The sequence below is a fragment of the Nanorana parkeri genome, unplaced genomic scaffold (assembly GCF_000935625.1).
Source record: "Nanorana parkeri isolate BGI_ZX_2015 unplaced genomic scaffold, ASM93562v1 scaffold802, whole genome shotgun sequence".
Classification (NCBI taxonomy): Eukaryota; Metazoa; Chordata; class Amphibia; order Anura; family Dicroglossidae; genus Nanorana; species Nanorana parkeri.
Window position 1 is genome coordinate 199,808 of NW_017307070.1, and position 11,050 is coordinate 210,857.

The following is an 11,050-nucleotide window of genomic DNA, read 5'->3' on the forward strand; positions in this document are numbered from 1 at the left end:
TTTTCAACACATGCATTCTGCAAATAATATAGACATAGTCCATTGCGCATATGGGGGTTTAGGTAGGGAGGGGGGGGGCAGGTCATGGAGGGTTGTGGGGGCCCATCAGCAAAATCTTGCCCAGGGCCCAATTATTATTAAAGATGGCCCTGCATCCATATGTCCATCCATCCATAGGTCCATCCATCCATCCATAGGTCCATCCATCCATCCATTCATCCATCCATCCATCCATAGGTCCATTCATCCATCCATAGGTCCATTCATCCATATGTCCATCCATCCATCCATCCATCCATAGGTCCATTCATCCATCCATAGGTCCATTCATCCATCCATAGGTCCATCCATCCATATGTCCATTCATCCATCCATATGTCCATCCATCCATCCATAGGTCCATCCATCCATATGTCCATCCATCCATAGGTCCATCCATCCATCCATATGCCCATCCATCCATCCATATGTCCATTCATATGTCCATTCATCCATCCATCCATATGTCCATTCATCCATCCATCCATCCATCCATCCATCCATCCATATGTCCATCCATCCATCCATATGTCCATCCATCCATCCATATATCCAAAACAAATAAGAGACAACTGCCAATAGAGAACAGTCCGTCCACAGCGAGATAAACAATGTGTACAATGTATCCACAGTATAGAGATACAAAGTCATTGTCCAAGTGAGAGCGCTTGTTGCGATTGCCCACAATTATAATAATGTCACTAGAATACAATGATAACTCTTATTTCATTTAGAAATCCTCTGTTGGATCATCTGATTGTTGCCGGATTGCTGAGAAAAGTTCCCGTGAAGGATATCTGCTAGTAAGACACCATCTGCATGTGGCCAGCAAGCTCGCAGGTCAGGGGGAGAGTCCTGCGCATGCGTCACTATGCGGAGACCCGCCGCCCTCAATGTGCTTTGCTTCTTCGAAATGTGTTGATTGACGTGTGCGGGTCTCCATGTAGTGATGCATGTGTGGGACTCTCTTCTTGACCTGCGAGCTCGCTGGCCACAAGCAAACAACGTCTTAGCGCCAAGTAGGGCTGCCACCTTCTCTTCAAGCGAAACCCAAACACTATAGCAACGCTCAGGCATTTTTGCGGGCGAATGAGTGGACCCCTGTCTGCCCGACATCTTGTGTTCGGGTTTCTGCCGCCATGGAACCCGGACGCAGCATTCAAAACTTGGACTTTCCAGGCGAATCCTGAACAGGTGGCAACCCTAGCGCCAAGGGGCAGTGCCTGCATCTGGCACTAATTTTGAACTACAGGCTTATCGGGTTTAGTAGCAATGTCTGCGTCCTTTATATGTGGACTTGGGTTGGATCCTTTAAAAGCCAGACATGTGCGATTCGTTTAGTTCCGAATCGAAATTCAGACAAAATTTTAGGAAATTCGGATGTATCTGGTTTCCGAATTATTTATATATTACAGGTATTTATAGAGCGCCGACAATTTACGCAGCGCTTTTACATAGCGTACAGTCACATCAGTCCCTGCCCTCATGGAGCTTAGAGGGCCAATTTACAGAGGAACCAATTAACCTTAGGGTTGCCACCTTTTCTTCAATCAAAACCCGAACACTCTAGCGACGAGCAGACATTTTTTTGGAGTCGTGGCTTATTCATATGTAAATAGCGCCACCCATTCATAGGTAAATATCACAGTCGAGACTGTACAGTGAAGGGCCGGTAGCCTCTATCTTAATTTTGGTTGCCCCTGTCTGCCTGACATCTTGTGTCCGGGTTTCTGCTGCCATGAAACCCGGACACAGCATCCAAAACCCGAACTGTCCGGGTGAATCCTGGACAGGTGGCAACCCTAATTAACCTCCCAGCATGTCTTTGAAGTGTGGAAGGAAACCGGAGTACCCGGAGGAAACCCACGCAAGCACAGGAAGGACATTTTCAAATCATTCATTAAAATAATTCCTGGTAATCCCGCCAAAGGGGTCCTTTTTCAGGCACTTCCTGTTATATATATGACCACTCTCTCTTCCTGTCTCCCAGTTGTGCTCCTACGTTGTCATGCTGTCACATGGGCTTCTAATGGGATCTACAAGTGTCTCTTTTCAACACACATTACACAAACATGGTCCACTGTCCCCACCATTAGGAAACTCGCCCTGAGAAATGCCATTGAGCGCATGTAGACAGGAAGTGGCTGCATAGAGGTAAGCAAGGGAGAACATGCAAACTCCTTGCAGATAGTGACCTGGCCGGGATTCGAAAGGGGGACCCCCAGTGCTGCAAGGCAGAAGCACTAACCACTACGCCACTGTGCTGCCCAATTACAGATATAATGGATTCCGAAATTCGTTAGCGGTAGTCTGTACGACATTTCGTTTGTTGGACGAAATTTCGTTGCAGCAAAGTGACATTTGAGAATCAAACATTTTTTTTCCCCCCTCAAACGTCACGTTGCTGCAACGAATGAACGAAAGCGAAACGTTAATGCGTGCAGACTACCGCTAATGGATTTTGTCCGAATCCAAATACCGAAACGAATTGACTTTCAAACCCGAATTCCCGAAAAACTAAATAACGCAAAATCCGAATCAAAACGAAATGAAACGGAAATTTTTTTTTGCCGGTGCACATGTCTGATAAAAGCCCTACGCACCTGCAGCTTACATGGGCCTTGAGTGGTACCTGCGGCATGTAGCAGCTTCCAGAACTGGTGAATCTTCATAAGGGATACAGACAGCAGTATGAACATGACATGAGTTCTCATCCTTTCCGGTTCTATCCAAAACGACAAAAAAGATTCGGCCATACATACACTTTATAATGCGGTACAGCAAAGACCCTGCACGTGCTAATGGATATATCGCATTGCCCAGTGGTGGGGCAAAAGGACAGCGGGGTACCACAGGGACCTCTGATGTCACTGACTGGCTGGCTTGAAAGGGCAGCAAAGTCATAAATGACTTTGAATAAGAGGAAGAAATATAATAAAATATAACCCTGAAAATGAGAAATATACAGCACACTTAGGGGCGGATGTATAAATGTTTCGCGCAGCGTCTAGCTGGATAAACGCCGTTCGCTTTCCATTCCCACCAGTAGATGGGGCTGAGCTTCATAGGAAATATACACCTCCGCACCATCCAGTGGCAGGAATGCCTTGTGAGCGACATTTGTCCAGCTAGATCAGAGGTAGCCAAACTCCAGCACTCCGGCTGTGGTGGAACTACAAATCCCATGAGGCATTGCAAGATTCTCACAGCCACAGTCATGACTCCCGGAGAGAGATGCATCATGGGATTTGTAGTTTCCCCACAGATGGAGGGCCCAGAGCTTGGCTACCCCTGAGCTAGACACAGGGATGAACATTTATACATCTGCCCCTAAGTGCACCTCTGTTGTGTGGATGAACTGATACTGATTGAGGTGTCTTACTACAAATGTTGATGCTACACCACAACACACAGGGGGACATTTATATCCATTGTGTCGCATTGCCAGGAGATGCTGAACAGGAGCAGAGAGACGTGAGACAGATTTATGATAATCGGGCGCTTATTCAAAAGTTTCTCCTTCCGCTGCTTTAAAGGAGAACTATGAGGTGAGTGCTTTTTACTCCTCCTCATAGTTCTAGCCGACCTGTGACAATGAGACTGTCAGAGGTCGGCTCAGTAGATCGGGAGTTGAGCGAACACATACGGGCGTTCGCTCACCTCTCGATCCTGTCACAGCTCTCTGCCGTGACAGGGGAGGGGCTGGATTCCCCTCTCCCCGATCCGCCAGCGCTGACTGGCGGAACGGACGGGGGAGAGGGCGGGTACAGCTGGCTCTGCCTCTAGATAGGCAGAGCCAGCTGTCACTCACGCAGCTGGGCGGGTCCCGGCACAATTATTGGGATCCGCTTCAGCTGCGGCGTCTCAGTATAGCGCGTGCTACAGCTCGCGCTATACTGAGCCTAGGGTGACGGGAGGACGCTAGTTTGTGTCCTCCCGTTACCCTAAGGAGAACTATGGGGAAAAGCCCTAACCCCATAGTTCTCCTTTAAAGTAGCACTGTGACAGATTAAAACCCGACCCCGACCACTTCTTCATTGTGCGTCTGTTTGGAGTGAAATCTGCCTCATCTCCATTGGTAGATCTGTGCAAATATTGCCTCTTCCCAGGACTGCGGGCGCCGGGCGGGCTCCGGGGGGGGTCACAAATACACACAAAAACCGGCACCAATGATCTGCGCACTGCCAGGCCGTCTGATGTGTGTTTTGCATTTGTCACAGATTTGCATAATGAACGTCCCTCGAGAGCCTCCGGCTATACACAATAATTAGTTTCCTGGAATGAAGCAACGTGCGTCCTCTACACTGGAGCTCCTGAACTTCCCAAAACCTCTCACAGCCAGTAACAGGTCAGCCCCTGCCATGTGATACAATAATTTGTATGGATGAGTCAATTGAGGGTTCTTCATTTCCTCGAAACTTGGGGTGTACCCTGCGGTAATCATCCCTTCAAAGACACCTGTGATTAAAAAAAAAAAGTACAATTCTTTTTTTTATTTTGTTAAAGCACGTTTAGCCTCTGCAGCTCCACGAGAACTTCCATTTTGCCCAAATTTATACCAAAGAAGGACAAAACTTCGCAACTGCCCAAAAACTTAAAGTGACATTAAACCCTCAGATTTTTTAACATAAACCAATACTGTAATGTGCGCCTTACTGTAATCCATGGTAGTTTCCCTTCTCTTTGCTGCTCTTCCTTTTAAATCCTCATGTCTTCTCATGCTGGGCAGAACTTCTGTTTTGCAGCAGACTGCCTTGTCTCTGGAATGGCTACATGGTGTCTGTGTGCAGGTTCACAACCTGAGCCAGCACTACAGGAAGAGGCACACAGCTGCAAAGCGAAGTTCTCCCCCAGCATGAGAAGACATGAGGATTTAAAAGGAAGAGCAGCAAAGAGAAGGGAAACTACCATGGATTACAGTAAGGCGCACATTACAGTATTGGTTTATGTAAAAAAAATCTGAGGGTTTAATGTCACTTTAAGGTGTACTTACCGCCATTGAAGTGGGGGCACTTACTATTGATCAGCAATGTAAGACTGCCATTGTGTAAGAAGGCCTAACACTAAACACTATGCACAGTGCATACCCCATAAAACCTGAGTAATGTACACCATGTCTGTATATATTACCCCGGCCTTACTATGTGATGTACATGGGGTACTGGTCTCTGCACTCTGTAAGCTGTGCTGTACATTAGATAGCCCTGGTCTCTGCACTCTGTAAGCTGTGCTGTACATTAGATAGCCCTGGTCTCTGCACTGTGTAAGCTGTGCTGTACATTAGATAGCCCTGGTCTCTGCATTCTGTAAGCTGTGCTGCACATTAAATAGCCCTGGTCTCTGTGCTGTGTAAGCTGTGCTGTACATTAGATAGCCCTGGTCTCTGCACTCTGTAAGCTGTGCTGTACATTAGATAGTCCTGGTCTCTGTACTGTGTAAGCTGTGCTGTACATTAGATAGCCCTGGTCTCTGCACTCTGTGAGCTGTGCTGTACATTAGATAGCCCTGGTCTCTGCACTCTGTAAGCTGTGCTGTACATTAGATAGTCCTGGTCTCTGTACTGTGTAAGCTGTGCTGCACATTAGATAGTCCTGGTCTCTGCACTGCTGTGATATGCATTAGAAAGACCTGGTCCAGTGGCGTCACAAGTGGGGTGCGTGGGTTGCGGCCCTCCCCCGGGTGCCACCGTTGGAAGGGAGACACCAAAATGACTGACCGTCCTTTTGGTGTCACCCCCTATGAAAAGTCAGGCACTCGGTCACGGTCCGAGAGCCCAACAGTGTCAGGAGAGAGGAGGGGGCGCGGCGGCATACCTCATCCCGCCGGGTTACCGTCCCCTCCTCTCTCTGCCGGCATCCTTCACCAAGATGGCCGCCGGCAGGCGTCAATAAGATGACCGCGCACGCGCCATGACGTCACGGCAGGGTGTCACCCCGTCTCCGCTCCGGGTGTCACACCCATTTGGCCACACCCACCATTCGCCATGGTGCACTAGCCCACTGAAGTGAAGGTGTAGATGGAGTAGGTCAGTGTTAGCACCAACATTTTATTGCAGTTTGGGTCCCCATTGGGGATGGTGTTTCTCCACCTGTCAGAATACAATAGCCGCAGTTGGCCTGGATGGAGGAATCTGCTAGATTTATTTTCTGGGCTGAACAAAGAAATATCTATTATTGTATTATTTATAATGAAAGCTGCAAATTAAAACAATTGAAAACGACATTTGAAGTGTCGTGAACCTGTTAAAGCCGATCTGAGATTTTAGTGATTGGACTTCTGATTTTATTGAAATGTATTTTTTTATTATTATTATTCCATCGCATGGTCCATTTTCTACATCGTGACTTCCTGAGGGCTTCCTTATTGGCGTATATTTCTCGTTCCTTGTTTGTTCTGGAAATCTTATTGGAAAGATCACGTACGTCATTCTTTTAGAGAACGTCTCCAATAAGCCGTACTGTACATTGTTATCCCTGGCATAAGCCCCAAACTTCCTTCCAGGGAAACCCCCCCATTATCCCTGCCATCTCTCTCCATATATACCCTGAGTGTGTGTGGAGGGGGATCCATCTTCAACAGGAGACCCCAAGACCATGGAGAACAAGACCACCGACCAGCTGAATATGGACCTTCCTGTGAGTTATATGCTTTTCTTTAGCAACATACAGACTTATAGAATCCTTCACCTGTACTCGTGCTGGGGACCCCTCTAGTGATAATAAAGATCTATATAGAGGAATCAGGACCTCCTTCCTCCTGCTGGAGATCCCTCTAGTGATAATAAAGATCTATATAGAGGAATCAGGACCTCCTTCCTCCTGCTGGAGATCCCTCTAGTGATAATAAAGATCTATATAGAGGAATCAGGACCTCCTTCCTCCTGCTGGAGATCCCTCTAGTGATAATAAAGATCTATATAGAGGAATCAGGACCTCCTTCCTCCTGCTGGAGATCCCTCTAGTGATAATAAAGATCTATATAGAGGAATCAGGACCTCCTTCCTCCTGCTGGAGATCCCTCTAGTGATAATAAAGATCTATATAGAGGAATCAGGACCTCCTTCCTCCTGCTGGAGATCCCTCTAGTGATAATAAAGATCTATATAGAGGAATCAGGACCTCCTTCCTCCTGCTGGAGATCCCTCTAGTGATAATAAAGATCTATATAGAGGAATCAGGACCTCCTTCCTCCTGCTGGAGATCCCTCTAGTGATAATAAAGATCTATATAGAGGAATCAGGACCTCCTTCCTCCTGCTGGAGATCCCTCTAGTGATAATAAAGATCTATATAGAGGAATCAGGACCTCCTTCCTCCTGCTGGAGATCCCTCTAGTGATAATAAAGATCTATATAGAGGAATCAGGACCTCCTTCCTCCTGCTGGAGATCCCTCTAGTGATAATAAAGATCTATATAGAGGAATCAGGACCTCCTTCCTCCTGCTGGAGATCCCTCTAGTGATAATAAAGATCTATATAGAGGAATCAGGACCTCCTTCCTCCTGCTGGAGATCCCTCTAGTGATAATAAAGATCTATATAGAGGAATCAGGACCTCCTTCCTCCTGCTGGAGATCCCTCTAGTGATAATAAAGATCTATATAGAGGAATCAGGACCTCCTTCCTCCTGCTGGAGATCCCTCTAGTGATAATAAAGATCTATATAGAGGAATCAGGACCTCCTTCCTCCTGCTGGAGATCCCTCTAGTGATAATAAAGATCTATATAGAGGAATCAGGACCTCCTTCCTCCTGCTGGAGATCCCTCTAGTGATAATAAAGATCTATATAGAGGAATCAGGACCTCCTTCCTCCTGCTGGAGATCCCTCTAGTGATAATAAAGATCTATATAGAGGAATCAGGACCTCCTTCCTCCTGCTGGAGATCCCTCTAGTGATAATAAAGATCTATATAGAGGAATCAGGACCTCCTTCCTCCTGCTGGAGATCCCTCTAGTGATAATAAAGATCTATATAGAGGAATCAGGACCTCCTTCCTCCTGCTGGAGATCCCTCTAGTGATAATAAAGATCTATATAGAGGAATCAGGACCTCCTTCCTCCTGCTGGAGATCCCTCTAGTGATAATAAAGATCTATATAGAGGAATCAGGACCTCCTTCCTCCTGCTGGAGATCCCTCTAGTGATAATAAAGATCTATATAGAGGGATCAGGACCTCCTTCCTCCTGCTAGGGATCCCTCTGTCAGGACCAGTTGTGGACACACGCTGTCAGAGCAAATAGTGACGGGTTGTTTCACCTATAGCAGCCGCCGTTCCCATAAGGCAAGCACGCCTACCGGTACTTGGATGCCCCCAGGACTTAAACTATATGCTCTGACCAGGTGATGCCACAGGCTGGCCCCAGGTGCTGAACCAAACAGAAGGAGAAAGACGCTACCAGAGCGTAATCCAGGACTAGCGGAGGTCAAAGGCTGGAGGCTAGCAAGGGTAATAAGGGCACAGGCTAAGGTAAGGGCGGGCAGGTGGCAAAGGGTGATCTGGGCACAAGTTGAGGTCAGGGCTGGCACAATGCAAAGCGTAATCCAGGTACAGGAGACAGGAGAAAGTCAGAACCAAAGAAAAACAAGATTTCTAAACTAGAGGGTCCGGGTACTGCCCCGGGGGTCAGGAATGAATGAAAAAAACACTTTTAAAAATACAATTTTTAAAGGAGCAGTGATTTTAACATTCCTTAAAGTGAAACAATTAAAATGAATAATATCTTTAAATATCGTGCCTGGGGGGTCCCCTTAACCTGCCTGTAAAGTCTGTACGATGTATAGAACCTGCTGCAGCAAAACTGACACTTCTAAAGAAAAAAAATGACATTTAAAAAGAAAAGAAAAAAAAAAGCGTGTGGTTCCTCCTCCCAAACAATACCAGACCCTTTAGGTCCGGTAGGAAAGTTAGGAGGGACCCCATTTAAAAAAAAAAAAAGCCTGGGGTTCCCCCCAAAAAGTCATACCAGGCCCTTAAGGTCTAATAGGAATGTTAGGAGGGATCCCATTTAAAAAGAAAAGTGTGTGGGGGTCCCCCCAAAGTAATACCAGGCCCTTAAGGTCTGGTAGGAATTTTAAGGAGGAACACCACTCCCAAAAATGGGGGTAAAAAACATGGGGTTCCCCCCTAAAGTTCCTTCCCAACCAGACCCTTGATCCGAGCACAGACCTGGCAGGGCAGGGAAGGGGAGGAAGTGCTGATGGGGATAAGGGACTCTTCCCCATAAGCCCTGGGGCGTTGGATGCGGGGGTGCGGGCAGGGGGGCTTATTCACATGGGTGTACCCCTTTAATAAAGGGGCACCCAGATTCAGCCCTCCGCATGTGAATGAGTAAGGGGTACTTGTACCTCTACCCATTCACTAAAGGGTTAAATAAAATTGTATATAAAAAGACCAGACTTTTGAAAAAATCATTTAAATGAAAAAACAAACAAAACAAAGGATTTTTGAAAAGTCCTTTAATTATAAAAAAAACACCCTCAAAAAATGGATCCACTGATTTAATCCAGGGTCAATCACGACATCCAGCGTTGTCCACGACGACGATGACTCGATAACATTTTAAAAAAAAATTAAATAGAAATAATAATTAAAAAGAAAAACGGCCGCCGACCCGGACGCTCGCGACGGACTCCCACCGCAGAATGGCATTCTGACAGATGATGGCAAAATATAAACAATGGGGCGGAGCTAGAGGTGACATCTACGCTAGCTTCACCCAACTGTTTACATTTGTCCCATGAGCCATGATTGGGCAAAGTCATCATTACTTTGCCCAATCATGGCTCTTCAGTGCACTGTGCTGTGATTGGGCAAAGTCTTGCATCTGAGGTCAGGTGCATTGCTTTAGCCAATCAGGGTTTTACAGGGCACTGTGCGGTGCGCAGTGCCTTGTGGGGCGATCGGCAGGCGAACAGCTCGCCAAACCACCTGATAGTTCGTGTGTTCGCCGAGTTCGTCCGAGTCGAGCATTTGGCATTCTGCATGGGAGGAGGAAGTGGGTTTGGAATTTCTGGAGAACGTTATCTGCGGCATCCAATCTGCACCATAGACTATAAGTGGACACGTTTAAGAGTTTGATGGAACACATGGACGGATAAACGTGCTCAGGTAAAGAATGCTTTTATAAGTGCTCATACCTTATACCTCATCATGAGCTGTAGTGACCTCCCCGTGACTCCAAACACACCGCAGGGTCATTGATGATCGCAGTCTGGATTTATAGAATATTGACTTTTAACTTTGCACCTCAGCTTCCTTGATTGCATACAATGTTCTTATTGTTCTGCTACATCTCAGGAAGTTTGAAATCTTTCTACTAACAATATAGATGTTCAATGATTAATTGTTTGATGGACACCTTTGTTTTTGATTCTGCTGTTCATTGTTTAAATCACTGGGAACGAGTCCAAAATACACCCAACTCAATCCATAAATACCCCAGTTCTTCACCTGTGAGGAGACACCTCCAGGAGATCCCTTCATAGGAACATGGAAGAGAAGGACACCAAGAATACCGATGGGAGCCTTCCCGTGAGTTCTTCTACTGCCTTCTATATCGTTATCCTCTATTCTATACAGTGACTACAGGGGGGTCTATGGGGTACGACCGCCGCAGGCCCATGGGGGTCATATGACTGAACCTTCTCTTTATTTCCTTGCTCTTTGCTCTGATTACTTTCTGTGCATAATAACATCTTATTTCCCCTCACATCACATCACATACTGTCTAATGCTTTAAGAAGCCTATAATAAAAAATATACTTTATGTCGATTCAAATTATATATCTGAGTGTGGAATTAGAAATTAATATGCACTATAAAGGCAAATGTTGGTAGATTATGGAGGCCTCTGTTTGTGGCTGTAATGGCCTCCATTCACCTGGGAAGACTTTCTGCAAGATATTGGAGTGTGTCTGTGGGAATTTGTGTTCAGTAGGCCTGATATCCCCAGCCTGTCCGTCTATCTCCCACTCTGACTGCCTTTAGGCGATTCCTTAAAGCAGAACTATGA